Raw genomic sequence first — 26931 nt, forward strand, 5'->3', positions numbered from 1 at the left:
GTTTCGGCCTCTATAAACCGTCGCCACATTCGAGAAACAGCAGAACGATTCACATTAAGCCATCGGGCCACATCAGTTTACGACTCTCCTGCTTCCATTCTTTCTGTGGCTGTCAAAAGTAGAGAGTGAGTAGGCATATTCTCTGTGTCATACTGCACTGTCTGTGACTGTGTACACAGCGATTGTGGATGTGGAACTACCCTGAAAACACTATCCCATGCCGCAAGTGGTGGCCGAGCGGTTCTAGGCGCTAGAGTACGGAATCGCGCTACCGCTACGGTCGCAGGTTCGAATCCTGCCTCGGGCATGGATGTGTGTGATGTCCTTAGGTTAGTTAGGTTTAAGTGGTTCTAAGTTCTACGGGACTGATGACCTCAGAAGTTAAGTCCCATAGTGCTCAGAACCATTTGAACCGAGCCACTACCCCTCTTGATAGGTACCCTGACATCACTGCTGGCGTAGTTGTGCATTGATCGGAATGACATCTTCCGTGAAGAGCACGATGGTAACGACATCTGTCGAAAGTTTGAACCATTATATCGTGAATTATACACAAGTCCGGGAAATAGCAGTTTGTTGCTGTAAGTTTGGAGACCAGTGTATAAGGAGGAAAGGTTGTTATCTAAAAGCTTGAAAAGTTCTTTACCGATTTACTTTAAAATTTCAGAAGATACTCTAATAAAATTTGTAAAGTCCTTTTTTAAATATATGTAATTTATAAATATGTATAATACACTCCTGGAAATGGAAAAAAAGAACACATTGACACCGGTGTGTCAGACCCACCATACTTGCTCCGGACACTGCGAGAGGGCTGTACAAGCAATGATCACACGCACGGCACCGCGGACACACCAGGAACCGCGGTGTTGGCCGTCGAATGGCGCTAGCTGCGCAGCATTTGTGCACCGCCGCCGTCAGTGTCAGCCAGTTTGCCGTGGCATACGGAGCTCCATCGCAGTCTTTAACACTGGTAGCATGCCGCGACAGCGTGGACGTGAACCGTATGTGCAGTTGACGGACTTTGAGCGAGGGCGTATAGTGGGCATGCGGGAGGCCGGGTGGACGTACCGCCGAATTGCTCAACACGTGGGGCGTGAGGTCTCCACAGTACATCGATGTTGTCGCCAGTGGTCGGCGGAAGGTGCACGTGCCCGTCGACCTGGGACCGGACCGCCGCGACGCACGGATGCACGCCAAGACCGTAGGATCCTACGCAGTGCCGTAGGGGACCGCACCGCCACTTCCCAGCAAATTAGGGACACTGTTGCTCCTGGGGTATCGGCGAGGACCATTCGCAACCGTCTCCATGAAGCTGGGCTACGGTCCCGCACACCGTTAGGCCGTCTTCCGCTCACGCCCCAACATCGTGCAGCCCGCCTCCAGTGGTGTCGCGACAGGCGTGAATGGAGGGACGAATGGAGACGTGTCGTCTGCAGCGATGAGAGTCGCTTCTGCCTTGGTGCCAATGATGGTCGTATGCGTGTTTGGCACCGTGCAGGTGAGCGCCACAATCAGGACTGCACACGACCGAGGCCCACAGGGCCAACACCCGGCATCATGGTGTGGGGAGCGATCTCCTACACTGGCCGTACACCACTGGTGATCGTCGAGGGGACACTGAATAGTGCACGGTACATCCAAAGCGTCATCGAACCCATCGTTCTACCATTCCTAGACCGGCAAGGGAACTTGCTGTTCCAACAGGACAATGCACGTCCGCATGTATCCCGTGCCACCCAACGTGCTCTAGAAGGTGTAAGTCAACTACCCTGGCCAGCAAGATCTCCGGATCTGTCCCCCATTGAGCATGTTTGGGACTGGATGAAGCGTCGTCTCACGCGGTCTGCACGTCCAGCACGAACGCTGGTCCAACTGAGGCGCCAGGTGGAAATGGCATGGCAAGCCGTTCCACAGGACTACATCCAGCATCTCTACGATCGTCTCCATGGGAGAATAGCAGCCTGCATTGCTGCGAAAGGTGGATATACACTGTACTAGTGCCGACATTGTGCATGGTCTGTTGCCTGTGTCTATGTGCCTGTGGTTCTGTCAGTGTGATCATGTGATGTATCTGACCCCAGGAATGTGTCAATAAAGTTTCCCCTTCCTGGGACAATGAATTCACGGTGTTCTTATTTCAATTTCCAGGAGTGTATATAATAGGCAAACGCTGTTAGCAAAACTCTCAAAACGTTCTTGATGAAATTACTTCAAATTTTTCAACAATGTTCTAATAAATATTCAGATGGACCAGGGAGAGAGAGAGAGAGAGAGAGAGAGAGAGAGAGAGAGAAAGATAAAGAGAGAGAGAGAGAGAGAGAGAGAGAGAGAGAGAGAGAGAGAGAGAGATAATGTTGTGGGTAGAGCTAACCAAAGACTACAATTCATTGGCAGATTACTTAAAAGGTGCAACAGGTCTACTAAAGAGACTGCTTACACCACGCTTGTCCGCCCTATCCTGGAGTATTGCTGTGCGGTGTGGGATCCGAATCAGGTGGGACTGACGGATGACATCGAAAAAGTTCGAAGAATGACAGCTCGTTTTGTATTATCGCGAAACAGGGGAGATTGTGTCACAGACATGATACGTGAATTAGAGTGACAATCATTAAAACAAAGGCGTTTTCCGTTGCGAAGGGATCTCCTCATGAAATTTCAATCACCCGTTTTCTCCTCCGATTGCGAAAACATTCTGTTGTCACCTACCTACATAGGGAGAAATGATCATCACGATAAAATAAGAGATATCAAGGCTCGCCCAGAAAAATTGAAGTGCTCGTTTTTCCCGCGCTCCTTTCGAGAGTGGAACGGTAGAGAGACAGCTTGGAGGTGGTTCATTGAACCCTCTGCCAGGCACTTTATTGTGAATAGCAGAGTAATCACGTAGAAAGATGTAGATGTAGATGTAGGCTTCCTTGGCTCTTCAGCCGTGTTCGGCGATCACGTATTCGGGACTCGCTTTCCCAAGAAATACGATATATTTAGAGCATAAATACACGCATTTGATCTGATGAGGTTTCATCAAAATAAGATGTTTCTCATCTGTTCCGAGTCCTTTAGTGACGTATAAGTATTACAAACAAGAAAGGATAAACTGCTTTACCTTGACGATAGGGCAGAGATGAGAATCTGCTCACTATTTTAGTAACCCTGAAAATAGCGTAGAGAAGCAAGCAAATTTTTGTCTATTGTAGCCTCCAGTCTTTTCTTTTGGATTGGAAGCGTTTTAGTTGGTTGTGGAGTTGCTGGCTCAACCTTTCCCATGTATCCTTTAATATTTCACGTCATTCCCTTGATTTTATCTTTCTTATCCTACGTTTTGGAACGGTCTAAAACTCGATTTTAGCATTTTACTTTCTTTGTGTGTGTGTGTGTGTGTGTGTGTGTGTGTGTGTGTAGTTTTTAGGGTATAGGTTTGTTTTATTTTTTGTTGATATTTTACAATTTTACCAGTTTTAACCACAGTTGTCTAGCAAAGGATTATAGTACAGGCGCTAGAGACCTAACTGTTGTGTGCTGAAATCTATATAAAACTGAGAACATGTTGTCCCGAGAGGTATATAACGTTATCCGAGTTGTTCTATGTCGAGACTTCGCTTTGCCTCCTTTCGCGTGTAACTCATAGACGATCGCGTCTCTCTGTGCGTTAGATACATTATCGGTTCCCCATATCTTCTGGAAGCAGTCTTTGGAACGTTTCCAGTAAAGCGTCCACAGCGAGAACTCGGCTACGTCTGGAACGACAGAGTTTGTCTAAAGCGTTTTGATCTTCTCTAGCTTCTTAATAATCGCAGATGTTATCTTTTTATCTGCTGGGAGAAGGTTTCGTAAACTTTTCTCGTATACTGATGACATTTTATTGAGCCGCGTTTCGGCTGAACAGTTCTTTGAAATCCTTGACAAGATGTTTAAATTTGCGTCTTTTGTAGCAAATAATATTTCCTCGGCTATTTCTTAATCATATTTGAGACGAAGAATATGGAAGCCACTTGCATTACCTTTGCTTCAGTTATCACTCCATCGTAGATGATTGTATAAGATGAAGACACAAAGTCTGCTATGAAGTACTCTAGCATTTTAATGGAAATTTATTATAACGTACAATCAAGATCACAATTATATTTCATAATCTTCTCAAATAACTAGTTTCGACCGTAGCAGTTGATCAGATTCAACTTCATGTAGTATTTGGATGCAAATTATCTCTTTACATGTACTGTATGAGTACCACACTCAAAATGTGTGAAGATGGTCTTTCGTTTCGCTGCTCCCACAATATTTCGATTTATTTCGTCTCACTCGTTTGTGCCCAAAGTAAATTTTTCTTTTTAATATTTCTCTGATACTTTATTGTTGATAATGAGTACTTCTATTATCTAGAGCCTACTTCTGTGTCCACGAGTTTTGTTTTGAGTATTGTTAGGAGAGGGTTTCGTTTTTATCATTTTAAAGTAGTAGTCTCAACCTATATCGACTGGCCTCTCTCATCAGGTATTCATTATTTCTTCTTGGACTGCCATCGTTACATCACCTATTTGTAAACCACTAAGACCTAATCTAGAATTGCGCAGTAAATATGACCTAACCTGTCTTGGAGTGTTCTGAAAAGTATGGCAGTTGTCTTCTGCTGAAGATACTTCACATTAGACATTCCTGTTTGCCCTTTTCTAACTTCCGTGGACTCATACTAGCTTTTCGGGCTCAACTGCCTGTTTCGTGGTCCATTCTTATAAACTGAACAGGCGAGTAGGTAGAATTGTTTTACTGATTTCACTATATTTACTTTCAGTACACTTTTATATCTAACTTGACGCAAGATGCATGAGCTGGTAATTCAATAAAGCCTTTAAATGCTTGACGTAGAACACGGGCTAAACAATTAATCGTTGAGCAGTCCAGTACAGCTTTGTGTCTGTAGCTGGTAGCAAATTAATCTCTCTGGATTTCGCCGCTGTCAGCGCAGAGGCGCCGCAGTCGGCAGTTACTACTAACTGACTGTGCAGGAATTGTTGTCTGCAATCTGATTCTTAGAAGCTCACTCCTCTCCGTACTAATCGGACGTCAATTCTGAATACTAACAGGTTGACTCACTCCTTATCCTAAATCATTTTGTTAGTATGAAAGAAAATGCTGAATAAATTTTGGGACGGCTGATTCTTCTAACGCATGACTTTCTTGTCAGCGTTTATTGAAAAAATTTTGCACCAAATTCTCATGTCTACATAGTTTTCTTTTGTAATCCGTTGTCTCATAAGGTGGATCGGTCTTGTAAACAAACTGTTTATTTCCTGCAGTATACACCATTAGAGTCGGCAATATATTTTCATTTCTCTGGAAGCTTATAAATGTCATTCTTCCAAAATGTGGAGTGTTTTCAGGTTGATGAACTCTTCAGGTTCATTTGGCAGTCCTCCAAGGGGTTAGGGGTTTGCCATTCAGGAAATTCTGCAGGGAACGGAATAAATGAAAGTCGGAAGGGGCAATCTCTGGCGAATACGGCGGGTTGGTTAACACACCCCACTCAAAAGGACGCGGGTCACCATAGAGGTATGTGGTCTCACGGTGTCGAGGTGAAAGACAACATTGTGTCCCAAATCCGATCGTTTCTATTCAGTGACTGCCTTGAGACGATCCAACTGCGAACAGTATGTCTCGGAAGTGGTAGTCTCATTCCGAAGAAGTTCGTAAGAAAGGACACTTTCAATCCCACAAGGTGCATAGCAGAAACTTTCTCATATGCAGCCCGGTTTAAGAAGCGATAGTGGGGCAGCCCTGTCTCGCACCACGATTTACTCTTCCGGGCGCTGGTGTACACGATCCATTTCTCGTTCCAGAAATGGCGCATTCTGATTGCGTCTCAATAAGGAGTCACAGACTCGCGCTGAATGAAGTTCGCTTACAATCCTCATGAGGAACCCATACATCGCGAATATTTACGTAACAGAGCTTCCACAAATTCCTGGCTATAGTAGCACGAGCGACATTGAGCTCCAATGCCAACATCCCCGTTATCATTCGCGGATTGTTGATTATCATATCGTTAACCCGTTCCATTTCCGAAACCGTTGCGTGTCCTGATCGAGGTTTTCTGTTAGGGTGAAACTTCCAGCGCGAAATCGAACAAACCACTTTTGACATGGTCAAGTTGCTACTGCATCGTCCCCATATACAGAACAAATTTTGTGCCAGCATTGTGAGGTGGTTTTCCCTTTTAGATAGTAAAACAGCATAAGCCGTCGGAAATGTTCCTTCTTGCTTTCTATAGCTTATAAACACACGTTCACCCTCTTCCATCCAACGCCATGCACAAACACACACTGACATATCCAATGGCGCGTTAAGTTTCGACATCTACGTAGTATGGGCGTTCAGACAACGATGTTACCCTGAGGGCACGGCGGGTGCAGGGTTTGCAGGCGTCATAAATTGAACGCGCGAGGTAACGAACGAACTATGAGACAACCGAAATTTACTTGTTATTTATTATCTATTAGTGGCTTATTCTACCTATGAACTGAGCTCTAGAAGCTGCTGCGAAGTATTCACCATTTTTAACCAGAATATGCCAGCATCCTTGAGCTCATCGATGGGAAAGATGGGAAAGTCCTTCTTCCAAATTCCGGACGAAAGGGAAGATCCTGAACAATCTCCCAGCCAAATAGTTTGAGTTTTTCCTTCGTTCGCTTCGCAGTGAAGGAAAATGATTCCTTGGGTAACAATTCCTCTCCGTTTGTTTTGGATTGACGTTCGGAGTTTCTTAAGAGTCTCACAATGAACCTGTAATGCTACAACGTTCTCTCGCGTTACAGTTGTCAAAATTTGTTCGCCATCACAAAAAACTGTAATATCATTTTGGAGTTTGACATCGTGTGTTTGAATTTTTGAGATTATTGGGAGACTGAGTGTGTATCCACTGTTTGGTTTGGTCCTTAGTTTCAGAGTCTGTGCATTGCACTTATGTCTCGTCCCCACTCCCAGTTCTGTTCAGAAATTCCTCCCCCTCTATGGCAGCGCTGAAGAATGTCAAGGCAGAAGACATTCTTTCAGTTTTATAAAGGTGGTTTAGATATTTTGGTACTCATTCTGCGGAAAACTTATGGTAACCTAACCTCCCGGTGATAATGTTAAAGAAGGTTGTCCTTGAAATCTGAAGCACTTTCCAGAAAGATTGGAAATGGTGAGTAGGGTAGCTGCCTACCACCTGGCCTCCTTTGTATATATTTGTGTCGTCACTTGAAAAGCTCAGTATAGTACCCATGACGTCAAAAGCCACAGCCACCTTCTATGAGGTCATAATCATTATGTCACAAACTACACACTCCTATACATGACGTCATGGTGGCGGGAAACTGAACAGCCAATAAAGCGAAAGAGCAAATTACATCATAGTATTTTACAGGTCACTGAAACGATACAGCCAGTCACTATGTAGCCGCAGTATTGTATTCGAACGATCTGAATTTTGTGCCATATTTAAAAGTATCAGAATGACCTCCATTATTTATGAAAATACATAAACTTCATCTACAGTGCATAAATTAGCATCATGTTCAAAGTTATCAGAACTATCCGAATTTTGTGCCATTTTCAAAATACCCGAACGACCTGAATTACCTATCGTAAAAAAACTGTAAACGGTGTAACGATGTTTCTGTCAATGTTATTTTCACATCTAAAATTACAGTCTAAGCAGCACTTGTCAAAGAGCTGTACCCCATCTAGTACAAAGCACAATGGGGTCCTCCAAACTGAATATTTCCACATATAAATTATCGAAACTTCTTACGCACACACACACAGTGATTATGTCAAGTGTCACAACATTGATTCCTCGTCTAAAACGTATGTCAAGAAATATGTCTGCAAAACACGGAAACACGCTCACAATGTTTATGAAATGTGTCTGAATGTTAATTCTTTGTCCAAAATGTCAGTCAGAATATGTAAAGGGTGTAGCTTACAGTATTTCCATGTCTAAAATGTATGTTAGAAAATATTTGAACAACACACACACACACACACACACACACATACGCATATGTTTATGTCGCGTGACACAGTGTTAATACCACTTCCCACCTGAGGCGTAAGTCATGACTGCCAACATCCATATTTATAATTCCATGTCTATATTACTCTGTAAATGTCCAAAACGTTTGTGGCTACAGCAGCATGCTAAGGAAGCGACTGACATTTCATCCTAGGCCTAAATGAACCTATGCACAAAAACTAACTGACAAAGCACTATTTTAGCGGGAAAGAGTAACTTACAGTATTTTTGCACCTGAAGTGTATATCAAAAATATGTAACAGGTGTAGCTTGCAATAACTCCACGTATGAAATGCAAGTAAAAAATACGATATCTAACTATGGATACGTTAGCTTAAAAACTGTTTGAGTGGTACATTTCCAGAATAAAGAACATCGCATGATAATGTTATAGCAAGGCGTATGATTAGTAATATTATGATTACATGTCACAGAAAGGTGGCGTGGCTTGTGACGTCATGGGTACTGTAGTGACATGTGCAAGTGAAGTCACGAATGTAAACAAAGCGAGTCAGACAGCAGGTAACAGTTCTCCCACTCTAAACCGAACCGACGTATCGCATGCACAGTTTAATAGACATTTTGCACAAGCTCGTCAGTCATATATATATGTTTTCCTAGACCACTTTCATTAGGCACGTCTGTCCCACAAGCCTTGAATTCTCTGCAACACCCCCTCAATACAAACTCACTCATAACCTGATGACCATATACACGACGATGAATCTCGGTGGCAACGACTTTTTATGTTTGCAGAAAGTGAATGACATAACGCACCTCGGATGTAGTGGGAGACGCAGTAACACGGTACATTTCATTTGCTTACTGCTTACACACTGACGAACGCAAGAGCCAGCTGACTGACGCAACGTGACCTTCAATTCATTTCTAACCACACAAGCGCTAAGAATATACAACCTTTTGTTAATTTTTAATAACCTATCGGAGGATAACTTTAATAACAGCCCTTGTAATAGGTTCACTCGTGAGACAGGCAAGTGAAAGAATTAGGTTCTGTATGAAATTGGAGTAACATAATATATCGAACATATAGGGATGATGGCGGCATGATTGTGACAGATATACGCTACTGGCCATTAAAATTGGTACACCAAGAAGAAATGCAGATGATAAACGGGTATTCATTGGACAAATATATTATACTAGAACTGACATGTGATTACATTTTCACACAATTTGGGTGCATAGATCCTGAGAAATCAGTACCCAGAAAAACAGCCTCTGTCAGTAATAACGGCGTTGATGCGCCTGGGCATTGAGTCAGACAGAGCTTGGATGGCGTGTACAGGTACAGCTGTCATTGCAGCTTCAACACGAAACCACAGTTCATCAAGACTAGTGACTGGCGTATTGTGACGAGCCAGTTTCTCGGCCACCGTTAACCAGACGTTTTCAGTTGGGGAGAGATCTAGAGAATGTGCTGGCCAGGGCGGCAGTCGAACATTTTCTGTATCCAGAAAGGCTCGTACAGGACCTGCAACATTCGGTCGTGCACTATCCTGCTGAAATGTAGGGTTTCGCTGGGATAGAATGAAGGGTAGAGCCAAGGGTCGTAACAAATCTGAAATGTGACGTCCACTGTTCAAAGTGCTGTCAATGCGAACAAGAGGTGACCGAGACATGTAAGCAATGGCACCCCATACCATCACGCCGGTTGATACGCCAGTATGGCGATGACGAATATAGGATTCCAATGTGCGTTCACCGCGATGTCGCCAAACACGAATGCGACCATCAGTATGCTGTAAACAGAACCTGGATTCATCCGAAAAAATGACGGTTTGCCATTCGTGCACCCAAGTTCGTCGTTGAGTACACCATCGCAGGCGCTCCTGTCTGTGATGCAGCGTCAAGGGTAACTGCAGCCATGGTTTCCGAGCTAATAGTCCATGCTGCTGCAAACATCGTCGAACTGTTCGTGCATATGGTTGTTGTCTTGCAAACGTCCCCATCTGTTGACTCAGGGATCGAGACGTGGCTGCACGATCCGTGACAGCCATGCGGATAAGATGCCTGTCATCTCGACTGCTAGTGATACGAGGCCGTTGGTATCCAGCACGGCGTTCCGTATTACCCTCCTGAACCCACCGGTTCCATATTCTGCTAACAGTCATTGGATCTCGACCAACGCGAGCAGTAATGTCGCGATACGATAAACCGCAATCGCGATAGGCTACAATCCGACCTTTATCAAAGTCGGAAACGTGATGGTACGCACTTCTCGTCCTTACACGAGGCATCACAACAACGCTTCATCAGGCAACGCCGGTCAACTGCTGTTTGTGTATGAGAAATCGTTTGGAAGCTTTCCGCATGTCAGCACGTTGTAGGTGTCGCCACTGGCGCCAACCTTGTGTGAATGCTCTGAAAAGCTAATCATTTGCATATCACTGTATCTTTTTGCTGTCGGTTAAATTTCGCGTGTGTAGCACGTCATCATCGTGTTGTAGCAATTTTAATGGAAAGTAATGTACATTGAACAAAAAATTCAATAAATCGGAGATTACTTAGAGGTATGCATGTATTCGTTCTTCCCATGTTTTATTCGTGTATACAATAGACGTCAACAAAACACAGCACAAATGAAAGAAGACTGGGTCATGTATCTGATTGCTACGTATAACTTTCAGGCTATTTGAAAACTGATTTACGAGGCGAGGTTAAGGACCATAAAAAGAATTAGCTGTTTAGTAATTCATGAGGTGAAGGCGTGCAAGTACGTTGGCAGCAGGAAGGTGGAAGTCGCGAGGAGTGGGACAGGAAAAGCTCGCTTATGAGCGGCGAGTAAGCAGCTGGCGAGGAATCGATTGGAGAGAGGTGGCCGTCGAGTGGCCGCGTTATCCACTCGAGCCGCGGCTGCAAACGCAGCAGCCGCAGCCGCCGCCGCTGGACCCACGCCACTGCGTGACGCTGCCCCTTCCTGCGCGTCAGCTGCATCCACAGCCACTGCCAAATGGAAATCGCTATTTTCCATTCAGAAAAACCAACAAACTCCGGTGTATACGTTCCACATGTATCTCGTTGACCAGTATGAATAGAGAGATCATTTGTGACGATCTTGATCAGTTGCTACACGTTTTCAGCTATATGTCCTAATACATCTAGCAAGCTACAGAAGTTCAGGATATCCATTTGCACAATGATCGAAATTACTTAATTTCGTCCATACTATTTTTAACCTAAAAATGTTACATTAATGACTGAGACATCAGTAACGTTCCTTTACGCGTAGCTAGACATGATTCAGGACTTTATTCCCGTTTCATGTACTATTGGGCTTTACAAAGGTACTGTTTCTGATGTCTGCGTGTGTGCTGTTTTTCTGTCTTTTCCATGCAGTCATCGTTTTATGTCCAAGCTGCAGTCGGGAAGCGGGATATGTAACGCTAGGAATTTAAAAAACTGATGCAAATCGATATCATTTTTTCTATACCTAGTTTATTGTGCCACCTTCATCACATAGAAATTCACACACGCAACACATCACTTACAGTGTTTTTTATAATAACATATTACAATGACACGCCGATAATACTACTAGTCAAAGAGTTTGCATACAGCCGAAGGTGTTCTTTTGTAAAGGACTGCTTTTTTATTTCCATGAAAATATTACATATAGCTGCTGTCAGAAACACAGTGACTATTTCAAATGACAATTATGAATTATATGCTTTCCCGTGCTTTTTTCACTTCATAGCTACAGTTGTTAAATATGGGAAAAATGAGTAAAAAATTTAAGATTCCTTTTATTTCCATTCGTTTATGCAATTTTCTTGACGTAGTCGAGTTTCTTTTTCTCGTTCTCCTTGGCTCTGAGAACCGTGGTATTGTATTCAGCCTTGTGTGCATCTGGATCACATGATGTGGCAAGGATTGTGATGCTGTAGGTTCCTTTTATCTGTATATCTTAATTTTGTACTGGTTGTTATAATTTTGTATGGAGAAACCATAGATATTAAAGCACTGTAAAACCTTCTAAAGTCACATAAAGTGACAACAGAAATTAGTTTACACCTTGGACATTAAGACAGTAAAAGTCCTAGATTGAGGGATACACAAAATTGCAAACTTGTGGAAATTGTAGCACTGGGCACATGGAAAATGACAACTTTTAACAGAAAACCAATTTAAAAAAAGAAACGCATCGACAACCAAAAAAACAGCTGGATACTCATCCACAAGCTCAGAATATCTTAAGACATTTCACCATTTCCATGATTCACGTGCAATGAATGTAACATTGGAATCATAAATAATTGCGAATCACAGAAAATCAGGGCCAAAAACCGTTAACGACAGACTAGACCGTGAGTCGATATTTTTTGAACTGTTTGTTTTTTATATTAATCTGTGGCAAAACCAATTATGTACAATTTTTCTCATACGTTTATCGTATTTGACAATTATAGCCACAGATTGAAATAGTAGTGAAAAACAGAATTATCTGAAATAGCTATTGTGCTGCTGACAACAGCTAGAAGTGACAGTTTAATCTTCATCATCATTTGTTCTGTTAACGAGCCATTAAGGGCTACAGCGGAAACCAACACAATAAAACCATTCTACAGAAGGAAAATACAAAAGCGGAACACTATAAAAAATTTATAAACGAAAACATTACAAAAACACAACGAAAAAGGAAATCAGTTAGTCACAACAGAGGAGGTATCTACTGTGAATTGTAGTCCACCGTTGGCAGTCTCTATCCTTATTTTCCACTGTTGATGGCTCCACTTGTTTAAGGATTTTAAGTACTCGATCCGTCCATCACGTCCTTGGACGTCCCCTTAGACATTATTCAGCAGTTGGAAATGGTGTACGTGGTTGTGGATGGATCAATCATCTCGAAATATATACCGCGCGGCGTGGCCGCGCTGTTAGAGGCGCCATGTCCCGGATTGCGCGGCCCCTCCCGCTGGAGATTGTTCTTAGCTTTAGTTAGTTTAAGTAGTGTGTAAGTCTAGGGACCGATGACCTCAGCAGTTTCGTCCCTTGGGAATTCACACACACATCGAAACATATGGCCAAACCGCTATAGCATATTCTGCCCTAATAAAAGGCCAATGTGGTGCTTTCCAAACCGATAGTACAGGTCTTCTTTCGTTCTTCGTTCCCACTATTCTTCCATGGTATTGTAGACAGGCCGTAGGAAATTCAAAGCACCTTCTTTTCAAAGGCACAGATTCCTCCTTCAGATTTTGCCGATGTCGCCCAGGTTTCACAACCATATAACAGTCCTGGCCATCCTGGTCTCATGTACAGCTTAATATTACTCTTCTGTGATATCAGACGGAACTTGAATAAACAGTTCAGCCTAAAGAACATACAATTAGAGTTTTCTATTAGTTGATACATTTCTTTCGTCCTTTTACTTTCATTAGTCGGTAAGGATTCCAAGTACCCGAATTTTTTTGAGTTAATTCATATGTACGTTCATCAGCAACAATGGGGGGAAAGAGAGCTTGACAGCATGACACAACGAGATACTTTGGTTTATTATCATACAACACCAGCACAGTTTTCTTCACAATGTGAAGAAATTGGGAAGCATCAGTGTATACATCCTCCAGGATGTCGCCAAGTATCGCAACATCGTCAGCAAGTACTAAGATTATTTTTTCTCCCACCATCTCTATTTCTTTGATTCGACAGTTCTCCCGGCTTACTTTTCACAAGGCCAAGTTTAGTATTGGTGCCTATGAATCTCCTGGCCTCAATCCATTTCGAATACTGAATGGTTGCCGAAACACACTTGACAATTTGATTGACAGTAGCAAGTGACATTTTAGTATAAACACAAAAGTAATCCACTAAAATGGAACACATCCGACTGTAGCCAAACGTTTTGGTAAACAGTACTGTCGTACTGCTCGCATCACAAGACAGAATAAATTGCTTCCAAAGTTTGGAAATGTCAAAACTGAACCTGTTGTCAAAGCTTGTTTCAAATTCGGGAGACCATTCAAATTTTGATCCTTTTTGTGACAAACTATTTAAAGTTCGGCAATTTCAGCAAACCTCTTCACAAATTTAAGATAATAATTACAGAGATCTAAATGATATTCCAGTTGGGTAACTGTTTGCAGTAGCAATAAGTTCCGAACTGCAGAGATTAATCACGCGTCTGTTCTCTCTCGTTCCTGACTAATTACGTGTCAAAGACAATTTACTTCTACTGCTGCAAAATGACATGTATCAATGCTGAGCATTAGCCGTACTGTCCTCAGTCTCTGGAGCACTTTTTCCAAGCGTCATACATGATCTTCCATCTCCTCTGAAAAGCCGATATTGTCATCAAGATACAACATACCTTGCTTTGGCTTCAGTCCTCGAAGTACCCCATCCAATAATCTTTGAAAAATTTTGTGCCCGTTCTAGAGCCCGAATGGCATTCGATGGTATTGAAACTGGCCCCAGGGGCCGGTAAAAGCTATCTTTTGCTAATCTTCCAGTGATGCCTCCAGTTGATGACGTCCACTCTTCAAATTCATGGCGAAAAAATATTTACACTGAGCCAAGTTGTCCAGATTCTCCAATATGATCAGTATTGGATATCTATAGATGATGGTTTGTGCGTTAAGGTATTGGTAGTCACAGAAAAATCTTATTTGCTGGTGCCACCTGGTGACATTTTCGGGACCAAAGTGTCAACTGCTTCTTACGGACTATCACTATACTTGATAATACCAGCTGATAGCTGTCGGTAGGTACATTCTTCCATTATTTATTGCATACATTTAAGAATTCTTTACGGTTTCTCATAAAATGAAGCGTTATTCCCTGTTGTTATCTTGTGCTGCGTGAGTGGTGTTCCTCGTAATGGACTATTAGGATTTCGACTTCCTCTAAAACACCCCAAATTAGCAATCAACAGACTCTTCGACAGGCTCACTTCATCCATGCCAAAATTATTGTGAGTGAATGGAACAATAAAACCTTCATCCACGTCACTGACGCGTGCTTTACTTCTGCTTAAAAAACAGTGAGACTTATCCAATTCCTTGTTAGCTTCCAATGGCTCCACACACACACAGTAACCCCTTGGGTAAATCCGCATACATGCTAACCCAGATCAGCTTCCCTGTACTTTGCCGAATTGTATCATGCGAACTGGTCTTTAGTGCTATTCTCTGCCGTTTATTTGGCACCTTCTCGATTGCTGGTGTGCCCTGAAACATGGCAACACTTGCAGCTGTTGTCCGAAGAGCAAATAAAACACCCTCCACCCCCCACCGCTTCAAGATCATTTGTATGCTGCGAAATGTCAATTTTTGGCATGATGTTAACAATAGACTTGAGTCCCAGGATCTCACAGTACCTTTCCCCAACATGCAGTAAACCCTCCACGTGCTCTCCTAAACTCTTGGTTCCGACTTAAAAACTCAGTTGTGTTGTCCCCGATGACCTTATTTCGTTATCATCCACTCCACGCACCTTATACCGTGAAGACCTCAGTCTCTTTCTCCACAAGAAATCCAGACGGACAACTGACACATGAGACCCCGTGCAACCTTAAAACGCATGTTCCTTCTAGTCCTCTTTACCTAGCGAACAGCATTCCAACCCTGCATACGTTTCTGCTGTCTCGTATTTTACTGGGAATGCCGTCCGACGAATGAGGCTCCGCCGTTCCCATTTAACGAGTGATTACTCGGACAGTGCCTGTCCCGCGCTTTCTTCCTGCAATCACACCTCTTGTGTCCCACCTCTCCACATTTATAACATTCCGGCTCACAAGACTGCATCTTGATGTGACCCAAACGCCCACACCTCTAACACCTTATCTCAGAGGTGTAAACACCACGGTCACCCTGCCTCCGTGTGGCCATGTCGATTTCCTTCATTCGCGTGGCAACCCCAATAGCCATAGATAAACCACTTGGATTCTCCTTCTGACCCTCCTTGATATGTCAGCAGAAATACCCATTACCAACACATCCACACCCTATTGTCGGCCACATGGAGAATGAATCTGTAGACCCCTGCTTACTGCAGTGGTGGACGAGACCGTTAGCCAACTCATCAAACATCGATACCTTAGTAAGAGTCTCGTGGTGTATATTGTATGCTTCCGAATCGCTTACAAACCGCAGTTTAGCCATATTCAAGGCCTTTCCCTCCCACCGTTTTCCGAATTCGGCGGAAGATTTCATGTCAGCAACAAAAGCAGATACATCCTCGGATGATTTTCTGTATTATGGCGCTGATAAGGTTAGCTACAGCAGGGTCAACAGAAGGGACGGTTACCCTCAACGCAATTTTTGTCTCCTCCGAATCAGAATGTACTTTCCCACCAGCGGCTTTCCATTCCTGTACCCTTTGCCGCAATGCCTCGTTGTCTTGTTTCTACAGGGCTGTAGTCTCCAACAACGCAGCTATTTGCTACTTCAGGGCATACACGGTATCGTTCAAAGTTGCTGCCCATGTGCAACCTTCATCTGCTCTAATGAAAGAAAAATACAGGAAAATTACACACAATACTTAAATAACAACAAAATGTGCCTAATCTTTGTACCATCTTGGCTCAACGTGACTCTGTACACTGCTTTGCCTTGTCACCAAACCTTCTACATGTGCTACACGTAACTGGCACAGTTTGAACACATGGAAAGTCATGTCCAGATAAACTGCAATACTAACATATCGTTTGCAGAAGGTAAATTTCCCCAGGATTCACACGTAACAAAGGCAACTCCGCAAGTTCTTGCGTCCTAACAAAAGACACTTTTAATGTATTGTGGGGGTCCTTATTCCTTATGGCTCAAACTGGCCACTACCGAAGACACAAGATGGAGGCCGACAATTTGTTGCCATTGACCTTGTGCAGCAGAGCTGTACAATGATGTTGGCTGCTACTGTTATAGATGTGTGTGTGTGGTGCCAAGCGTTCTTCGTGTTGGATGCTAGCCTTTGAGACAAAGATATAATATTCTACAACATTACTGAAGCTCTACGACTTATCTGCGGGTCATCATTGATAATACATTGGCTGATCGAAAAATCATACAGGAGTCCAGAAGAATTCGATAAAAATTGCAAGAACTAAAGTTGTATACAATGGATAGGAAATAAAACTTCAAGAACATTCAGACAGGTTACGGAATATCAAGGTGCAGAGTGTGCCACCATTGCTGCCACTACCTCCAAAGGACTGCATCATTTTGAAGTACACTCCTGGAAATGGAAAAAAGAACACATCGACACCGGTGTGTCAGACCCACCATACTTGCTCCGGACACTGCGAGAGGGCTGTACAAGCAATGATCACACGCACGGCACAGCGGACACACCAGGAACCGCGGTGTTGGCCGTCGAATGGCGCTAGCTGCGCAGCATTTGTGCACCGCCGCCGTCAGTGTCAGCCAGTTTGCCGTGGCATACGGAGCTCCATCGCAGTCTTTAACACTGGTAGCATGCCGCGACAGCGTGGACGTGAACCGTATGTGCAGTTGACGGACTTTGAGCGAGGGCGTATAGTGGACATGCGGGAGGCCGGGTGGACGTACCGCCGAATTGCTCAACACGTGGGGCGTGAGGTCTCCACAGTACATCGATGTTGTCGCCAGTGGTCGGCGGAAGGTGCACGTGCCCGTCGACCTGGGACCGGACCGCCGCGACGCACGGATGCACGCCAAGACCGTAGGATCCTACGCAGTGCCGTAGGGGACCGCACCGCCACTTCCCAGCAAATTAGGGACACTGTTGCTCCTGGGGTATCGGCGAGGACCATTCGCAACCGTCTCCATGAAGCTGGGCTACGGTCCCGCACACCGTTAGGCCGTCTTCCGCTCACGCCCCAACATCGTGCGCAGCCCGCCTCCAGTGGTGTCGCGACAGGCGTGAATGGAGGGACGAATGGAGACGTGTCGTCTTCAGCGATGAGAGTCGCTTCTGCCTTGGTGCCAATGATGGTCGTATGCGTGTTTGGCGCCGTGCAGGTGAGCGCCACAATCAGGACTGCATACGACCGAGGCACACAGGGCCAACACCCGGCATCATGGTGTGGGGAGCGATCTCCTACACTGGCCGTACACCACTGGTGATCGTCGAGGGGACACTGAATAGTGCACGGTACATCCAAACCGTCATCGAACCCATCGTTCTACCATTCCTAGACCGGCAAGGGAACTTGCTGTTCCAACAGGACAATGCACGTCCGCATGTATCCCGTGCCACCCAACGTGCTCTAGAAGGTGTAAGTCAACTACCCTGGCCAGCAAGATCTCCGGATCTGTCCCCCATTGAGCATGTTTGGGACTGGATGAAGCGTCGTCTCACGCGGTCTGCACGTCCAGCACGAACGCTGGTCCAACTGAGGCGCCAGGTGGAAATGGCATGGCAAGCCGTTCCACAGGACTACATCCAGCATCTCTACGATCGTCTCCATGGGAGAATAGCAGCCTGCATTGCTGCGAAAGGTGGATATACACTGTACTAGTGCCGACATTGTGCATGCTCTGTTGCCTGTGTCTATGTGCCTGTGGTTCTGTCAGTGTGATCATGTGATGTATCTGACCCCAGGAATGTGTCAATAAAGTTTCCCCTTCCTGGGACAATGAAATCACGGTGTTCTTATTTCAAATTCCAGGAGTGTATATTCAGGAACATTTGAGGCAAAATATAAAATTTGAGTGACTGAACACATGGGATTCGATAGCAACGTAGCAGTGATTTGAAGTCTGATGACTGCGTAATTTCTGTTACTGATGATCTTATAAAGGTAAAAACATAGTTATGTTGAACAAACTTCCAGTCCACTAGAACTTCTGTTTCTGGAAAGTCTACTAGTCTTCAGTAGGTCGTATCCTTCAATAGCGACGATTATTATTGACCAGAGTGGTGATTAATATAAACGTGTATTATTAGGTATTACGTATTATTAGATATTAGGTATCACTCCTGATGTAATCTGAAGGTTGAGAACACAGATTGAGAAAATGTCATTGCCTATGCTTATGGAGCTCCTCCGACTCAAATAAAGACTTCAGGTATTGCACAGTATCTGCTCATAAGCATTCCATTGCTAAAACAGCCACCAACAACATACAAATAAAGGGGGAACCAATATTGACTTATCATAGGACATGGAAACTACACTGGTGTCCAAAATTAAAATAGTATAAACAGGCGATAGTAAAGTAGAAACAGTGTGAAGAATACAGAAAGTAAGCAACTGCAACATGCAGAACGGTAGATAAAAATGTTCTCCCTTTTTTTTTAACTTAACGGATTTGCACATTCCGACTATTGTTTAATGTGCTCAGCATGGAGTGTGACAATCTCTGATAGCAATGCTGGCCTGACAACGACAGGGCATTCTGTGGATTACGTCGTCAGTCTCATGTTGAGGCAATAACGCTCATTCTTCCTGCATAGCTGCTCGCTGTCTTGGAGAGCGGTTGGTGGACGCTGACGTAATGCAAGCCGTCTCCCTAGTGCATCCCAGACATACTCTAGGGATTCATATTGGGAGAGCGAGCAGGCCACGCCATGCGTGCAATATCTTCCGTTTCCAAGAAAACATCAACCGTCCGTACTTTGTGAGGTAGAGCATTATTGTCCATCAATAAGAAGTCTGGGCCCACAGCACCTCGTAATAACAGCAAATGAAATCCCAAGATCTCTTCACGATACCTGACAGCAGTTAAACCTTGCCGATTCACCCGCACAATTTCATGAAGAGGGGTTCGAATGATAAACATAATCCGTGCCTACACCATTAGTGATCCTCCTCGATATCGGTCTTGTACCACAGTGTTTGGGTCCAGAAATCGTGTTCCATGTTCCTTCCAGAATCGAATCCATAGAGGATTACTCTCCAGGCTAAATCGGGACTCATCTACCCGGCAAAAATTACCTCGCTTCATAAGTGCCCGGAAGTCATTGTTGGCATGGTTTTACGTTGACCGGAATGCTATCTTCCGTGCAGAAGACAATCGTGGGGGCATTTGGTTTACAATCTCTATGACGTGAATTATCCACAGGACGGGAAATAGTGGTTTGTTGCTTTAATGTTGGACATCAGTGTGTATTAGACACAGGGTATCCCACTGCACAACAGGATACATCACTGATTACCAACAAGAACAGCAAACTCAATACTCAATAGCGCTTCAAGAGACAATACAATAGCATGTCATCTGATATCGAATAGCTCACTGTCAGACAATAATAATTCAGTTCATGCGCAAAACACCCAACCTGTCAGAAAACTACGAGTTTGTTAGCCAAATACATGCAACACTTACTGGCCTCCAACTATCGATATAAATGCAAGATGGAGTGAAACAGGCTTATACGAAGAACAGAACAGGGTAGGGGACATCTAATCGAACAAAATTTTCCAAATAACCATACGTTGCATCGTGTAACTACGGCCACAAAACGACAATCAATCAGTGATGAGCGTGGCAGGGTAGGTGCATTCCACCTAACTTGCCTCAGCTGATACTTGGTTCGCAAAAGAGCGCGGTTATAAATCGGGTAAGCTGAAGACATGGTTCCCGCGCAACATTTAAGCTAGACAACATGGTTTTAATACCTTCGGAAATGACACTTTCGATTATGTTACGATGATTTGAAAATGAGTCTCGGAACGACAGTAGTAATCGAATGAATAAAAAATTAAAATTTGCAAATCTCGATTGGTTTTTCGTTGTGTTGATTAATAGGAGTTGCTGGCCCACAGCTACTCCAGCATGCTGCAAGTACGTACAAAAGATTTGCCAGAATCATCGTAATCCTCGCTTGAAATCTAAGTAAATTTTCATACCAATATGATAACGTTACCTCGAAACACCATGAATGGCACTAAAGCTAAGAAATAAATAGAATTCAGCAGTATAAGCAGCAAAATTACTCCTCATTGTACCATGTTTCCGTGGCGGCTCAGGGCTCCACGCTTCCATGCTTGGAGACAGGCAGATTAACATTGCAAGATCACAGCTTAATGTTAGCGTGAGGTAAGGCATTGTAAACGTGAAATAGTGTTACATTAATAACCGGTATAAGGCCAGAATGCAGACGTGCATGAATAGTGCTGTACAGGTGCCGGATGGTATTTCATGAGCTGGAGTTCCATACCTGTTGCACTTGGTCAGTCAATACAGCTACGGTTAATGCTGGCTGTCGATGACGCTGGAGTTGTCGTCCGATGATGTCCCACATGTGCTCGATTGAAGACACAACTGGTGATCGAGCAGGCCGTAACATGTCAACACTCTGTAGGGAATGCTGGGTTACAGCGGCAGTGTGTGGACGAACGTTATCCTGTTGGAAAACACCGCCTGTAATGCTGTTCACAAAGGGCTGCACAACAGAGTGAATCAGCAGACTGACGTACGAATTTGCATTCAGGGTGTGCGAGTTAACCACGAGAGTGCTCCTGCTGTCATACGAAATCTTACCCAAGGCCATAACTCCTGGTGTAGGTCCAGTGCTTCCAGCACGCAGAGAGGTTGCTTGCAGCCCCTCAATTGGCCTCCTAACTAACACACGGCCACCATTGGCACAGAGGCAGAACAAGCTTTCATCAGAATACGCAACAGATCTTCAGACTCGTTGTGTCACTGTGGTCCCAGCTGCTACTCATATTGCTGCTGGAGATGCAGTACGATGCGGCACAGTCATACGCCGAACACGATGGTCATTTCTCTCGTTAATGCCACGTGGTCGTCTGAAGCCCGATCTTCTTGAGACCGTACATTCCCGTGACCACCATTGCCAGCAGTCATCTACAGTGGCTACATTCCTGCTACATCTGTCTGAATAAAGTAGAAACATCCAGCTTCTCATAACGCCGTTCTCAGCACGTCCAGTGTTAAAGATAACTAACGCTCAGGATCGTTACACCGTGTATTTAAAACAAACTCCATTTGAAACTTCCTGGCAGAGTGAAAATCTCATTCTGGAAACTCCATTTGCATCCTCATAGTGGCGCTACTAGCGACACTCTTACGCGACTGGCGCGAAATTTGAATAGATATAATCTCTCAGATGTAGAAACGCGCATACCACTTTCGTTTATGTCGCACATCTCCTTCTTCGTGCAGTGATTTTTTTACCTATAGTGTATGTATGAAGTTACGCAAATAAGTCTGTGTGCTACTATGTATAGTGTGCTTGTATAGGACACTCACAAGTAGGGAACCCGTCACGAGAATGGAAACTTCGTGAGTCCACGGTGCGAGTACCGAAAATCCGCGAGTGCTGGCAGTCCGTGAGACACGAATACGAACAATGCACGAGATACGAATGCCGATAATCAGCTAGACTTGAACAGCGGCGGCTGGCTATCGTCAGAACGAATTTGGAGCAGCTGAAGCTGCAACTACAATATAACTTTCAGCTGCAGTCTCACCAGGTATAAGAGCAGCTGCGAGCGAATGCACCACGAGAAGGTAGCGGCCTTACAAAAGAAATGACAAGAGCGGCAGCAGATTTCACCCCAGCATCACAGTGCTAAAATTTTTGCAGTGCAATAAACCTGATTCCAAGGCTGGCTAGACGCAAGACCAATCGCCGTAACGATGTACCGAGTGACAGCCGCTGTCTGCATTGATAATGCTGGTGAGCAGCAGCCATTGTGTTCCCGACACCCAGGTGCGAAATTGCATCGTATTGCTTTTTAAGCGCCGTTTCTCTGGACTGAATACCCAGCCCGACGGTTCAGCAGCGTCAATAGCCATGACGCAGGATGCAAGAAAACAGTCACATCGTGGCATTGTTAGACAACCGAACAGCCCTCGAAGCGAGTGTTGTCATTATGAAACCTATAATAAAATACTCATCAGATTGGCTTCAAGGAGAGATCGTTCAGCGGCTATCACCCATATACACACGCAACGGTTGCAGCAGCTGTTGTACAAGGAGGAGCTGAGAGATAAAAACCCATTTTAGTTTCTGTACCACTCTGTCAGTTGGTGGGTTCAGATGTGCCCGACGAGTACCCGTGCTCCATACAGATATCACGCTTGCTAGGAAAGCACCGCACTTTACTGTCACTGAACGGAAGCTGAAGAAACCTGTAGAAAATGTACACAGAATTTCAGAGGTGGCAGCCACAGGGGTATTTCTCACGCGCGACGTATCACATAATGACTCTAGGGAAAGCTTAACATCTCCGCTTGGTGAGCTCTCGCACCAGGTCACGCTGTTTGGTTGCGTAACCCTAATAGTACCCAACAGTAAAAGGGATTGCAACACTACTCATAGATCTGGCAGTGCACGTTCCTGTACTACACCCGACTGGTTTGTTTCTACCTTAGACACTTCAGCACAGGGCACATCAACACAGATCACCGTGTTTCCGTTCGATAAACGTGAGTGGCAGCCCGCTATGGGTGAAGGGTGATGCTTAGTGGTGATAGGTAAAGCCGCCAACCTGCAGTTTTCAGTTGACACAGAGTCAGGCAGTCTACCTCTTGGCGCAGAGGCGATGCAACAACTTCGATCTCGTTGCAGCGAACGGTTCCCCTTTAGCAGCTTCAAACTGGGTACTATTACGTCTGAACCCAGGCTTGTGGAGAACCTTCGAGTCACGCTTTATCACGGTCGCTCAGTTCATGGCCTGGATTTTCTGTCCTCTGACCTTCTACTTGAGAAGTGACATCGCTACTTCCTGGGCGGAACAACTTCAGTAAAATAGGCCGCCCGTCTAATTCACTGTAGTGATCTTACTATGCAATTTGGTCACAGGACCGCCTCCACTCTTCCATCTTTTAACTGAACTGCCGTCAATCACCCGTCCAGTGTTCTACCAGACCCTGAACCGTTTCTACAGTGCCCCATGTATGGACTACAGCCGTCTCTCTTGTCTTCTCTCGAGCGCGGTGCTTCAGTCTCGAGAAACTCTGGATAGCCAAGGCGAAATTCAGCGCAATGCTGGCACAGTATGACTGCTGGAAAACACATGTCCGTCGCCGCTGCACTTGGTGGGGAGGAAACCGGATGGCTGGCACAGTGATTACTGAGCAATGAATACTCCGATGATTCTCTACCATCACATGGTGCAACATATTGAAGACTACGCATCATATCTTCCCAAGTGCATTATATTTTCTGCGCTGGAGTTTGTCAGGCCCTACTGTCAGATCCCTTTGGATATACAGTACACAAAACGACTATCACAACACGTTGGGCTGTTTGGATTCCCCTAAACGTCTCACGGGCTGCAAAACTCTGCACATATTTATAAAGTTTTAAAGAGCCTATAATTCTGTTTCGCCTACCTTGATGAGGTTCTGGAGCATCATCTTCGTAAGAAGAACACGAACGCCAACTTCAATATGTTTTCCATCACTTTGCCGAATCTGGTTATTAATGAATCCCACCAAATGAGTTACCACATCCACGGAAGTGAACCCCGACGGATTAAAGATATCTGCTGCAGGTACTCGCCACCTGTGGAACGAGTCGCAATCCTGAAACCGTATCCACTGGCGATGACAGTGTATGAACCACATCGATACCTAAGCATAACAAACTTCTGCCGTCGTTTGATACCTTGTACTGCCGAAAGACAGGAACCACTCCACGTGGTCCCAGCTGGCGCCAATCTACATGGTTCTACACCTGTCGCACGGACGGTGTTTGAAGCACGCCAAGTGAGCCACGAGCGTATTGCACTGTTCACACGTCCTATTGCTGGAGCCTCCTTGGTGATGTTTCAGGTCGTTTTGTGGGTGTGTTTCTGCAGCAGCGCGTCAACACAGGCTCAGAATCCACAGGTTTTTCTCCAAAAATTTGACAAGAAAACAATTCTCTTGGCGACGATTCTGTACATGGCTACTACCTATCTATGATGCCATAAAAAATTTCTAGTATAAGATCCTGTGTTCAGAATGTAAACTGACCGTCTACTGCTGAAGTTCATATTTTCGCAACTCAGAATAGCTATCCACCATAATAACTGAACCACATAAACTTCATTGCCCAAGGGGGACGAATCAGGTCAGTGGCACCAAAAACGTGATTCGCTGATGCTATCTCCCACTCAGATGATTTCAACGAGCTAGTAACGTCTAGATCTACATACATTTCCACAAGCCACCATACGACGCATGGCGATCGGTACCTTGTACCACTACTGGCCATTCACATTTCTGCTCCATTTGAAAACAGAGTCGGGAAAAACGACTGTCTGTATTCTTCGGTACGAGATTTAATTTCTCTTATCTATTCCTCATGGTCCTTTCGCGAAATGAACGTTTGTGCCAGTAAAACTGTTCTGGAGTCATCCGCAAATGCCAGTTCTCTAAATTTTCTCAATAGTGTTTTGCAAAAACAACGTCGTCTATACACCATGGATTCCCATTCGAGTTCATGTAGTATCTCCTTAATGCTCGTATGTTGATCGAATCCAGCGGCAACAAATCTAGCACCACGCCTCTGAACTGCTTCAATGTGTTCGTTTAACCTGACATGATGGGGATCCCGAACACTAGAGCAATGCTGAAAATGGCTCACACTAGTGCTTTACATCAGATCTAATTTTTACAAGAACTACACTTTCCTAAAATTCTCCCAGTAAATCGAAGATGACTATTGGCCATCCCTCCTAAAGATCTTACCTTCTCGTTCCATTTCATATCGCTTTGCGACGTTATGCCAAGATATTTAATCTACCTAACTGCGTCAAGCAGTATACCAGTAATGTTATAATCCAACATTACGTGATTGTTTTCCTGCTCATCCGGATTAAACTACATTTTTCTACATACAGAGCAAGCTGGCGTTGATCATATCAAATAGAAATTCTAAGTCATCCTGTTCCTTCTAGAGTCACTCAACGACGACACTTTCCTGTACACTACAGTGTCATCAGCAAACTTATCCTATGTCTTGGATTATTTGTGTGTATGGAGAACACGAGCGGTCCTGTCACACTTCACTGCGACACTCCTGATGATAGCCTTATCTCTGATGAATGCTCGCCATCGATGATAATAGACTGGATCCTATTACTTTACGAGCCTTTGAGCCCTCATATAACTGGGAACCTATATGCTCGGACCTTCTTTAACGGTCTGCAGTGGAGCATTGTGTCAAACGCTTTTCGGAAATGTAGGAATATGGATTCTGCTTGTTGCCTTTCATCCATGGTTCGCAGGATATCCTGTAAGAAAAGGGCAAGCTGAGTTTCACGCGAGCAATTCTTTCTAAACCTGTGCTGATTTGTGGACATAAGTTTTTCCTTCTCAAGGGAATTTATTATATTCGAACACAGAATATGTTCAAGAATTCTGCAATAAATCGATGCTAAACATATTGGTCTGTAATTCTGCGGGTCCGTCCTTTTGCCTTTCTTACGTTCAGGAGTCCCAGCGGTTTTTTCCAGTCGCTTGCTACATTCAGCTGGGAGGTATATTCGCGCTAAATGTGAGCTAATTACGGACCAGCGCCGAAGAGTACTCTCTGTAAAAGAGAATTAGGATTCCATTCGGACCTGCCGACTTATCTGTTTCCAACTCTTTCAGTTGCCTGTCAACTCAGGGGAGGCCTACACCTATACTATCCTCCTACGTGAATGTCGGCCTTGCAATTACGGCGCGTGGCACTGCCAGGCGCCGATGCAGCAGTATGCTGTGACGAAACGACAGTCCGGCCGTCACTACGCCGTCTCGTCACTACGCCGCTGCTAAATCGTGTCCTTATATTGACTAAACGATCCATGCACCCGCCCTGAGAGGACACTAGTGCACTTTGCGTGGCCTAGTGTGTAGAAAGTCTACCACTCGTCGACCCAAGAGAAGTTCAAAGTAGCACGGAATGTACAGGCTATATTACTATATTACTACGGAAGCAAATTTTGTACACCAGCATGAGGATGTCGTCAGTCCACTACGTGTCTCTGACAA

The sequence above is a fragment of the Schistocerca nitens genome, chromosome 3 (assembly GCF_023898315.1).
Source record: "Schistocerca nitens isolate TAMUIC-IGC-003100 chromosome 3, iqSchNite1.1, whole genome shotgun sequence".
Classification (NCBI taxonomy): Eukaryota; Metazoa; Arthropoda; class Insecta; order Orthoptera; family Acrididae; genus Schistocerca; species Schistocerca nitens.